The 1178-nt window shown below is 47.5% G+C and overlaps 1 protein-coding gene across 1 annotated transcript in view; it reads left to right on the forward strand.

Annotated features, from left to right (window-relative positions):
- rwdd1 (RWD domain containing 1) overlaps window positions 1-1178 on the forward strand; it is a 49110-nt gene that overhangs the window by 39663 nt on the left and 8269 nt on the right. The gene's annotated exons all lie outside the window — the stretch shown is intronic.

Below are 1178 nucleotides of genomic sequence, written 5' to 3' on the forward strand. Positions count from 1 at the left end.
CAACCGCATCTCAAAGGGCCCGTCTGTCAAGCTCCTAAAGTTTGCTGATGACACAACGGTCATTGGTCGCATCCGAGATGGCGATGAGTCAGCCTACAGACAGGAGGTTGAGCAGCTGGTCCTGTGGTGTAGCCGCAACAACCTGGAGCTGAACACGCTCAAAACAGTGGAGATGACAGTGGACTTCAGGATGAGCCACCCCACCTTACCCCCCTCACCATACTTGCCAGCACTGTACCAGCAGTAAAGTCCTACAAATTCCTGGAATCCACTATCTTCCCGGACCTGAAGTGGGCATCCACCATCAGCACCATCACCAAGAAGGCACAGCAGAGAATGTACTTCCTGCACCAGCTCAGGAAGTTCAACCTGTAGCTGGAGCTGCTGATACAGTTTTACAGAGGAATCATCGAGCCTGTTCTCTGCACCTTCATCACTGTCTGGTTTGGCTCAGCAAGTACAGACTTCAGCGGACAGTCAGGACTGCAGAAAAGGTCATTACCCGATTCTTTTGTTGGAAGCATGAGAAGTGAAGACAGGAGAGGACTGTTTAAAATCAACAGAAAGTTTACTGGAAGTCTGAGCACAGGTGAAGTCCATACAGTGCTGGGACCAGAGACAGAGCTCCCGCAGGAATTCCATCCTCTGAACCTCGAATTAGGTTTTACAATACTTTTAAGTTCTTGGGCTGCTTCACCCTGGACACAGATGCAACAGCCCACACTTCGTAATCCTGTTGGCCATTTAATGTAAGCAGGAGCTCACACCTCCTTTCTGGAATGTTGTAAAATCCAGGTGTGTGTGTGTGTGTGTGTGTGTGTGTGTGTGTGTGGGTTTGTCTTTATATACTTGTGTGAACCAACCCCTGATGGAACACCTTTCTTGTGTGGACCTTTTGGGTGATCCACACAAGTACAATGCTAGGATAGGCTCCTTTCATCCTAAAGAATGAAAGATGTGTGCCAGCTTGTGCTGCTTAAGCTGAATTCATGCAATACTGCCTGTGTCTTTAAAAGGGCGCAGACAGGGTAGCTTAGAAGTGGGTGGGACCTAAATTATTTATACTATACATTAATGATATATGCAAGGTTTCTGATTTAGTGAAAGTGGTTTTGTTTGCTGATGACACTACCATATGGGCATCGGGTGAAAACCTACAGCAACTCTCTGGACGGGTT

This window comes from Monopterus albus, unplaced genomic scaffold (genome assembly GCF_001952655.1).
Source record: "Monopterus albus unplaced genomic scaffold, M_albus_1.0 scaffold278.1, whole genome shotgun sequence".
NCBI classification, from domain to species: Eukaryota; Metazoa; Chordata; class Actinopteri; order Synbranchiformes; family Synbranchidae; genus Monopterus; species Monopterus albus.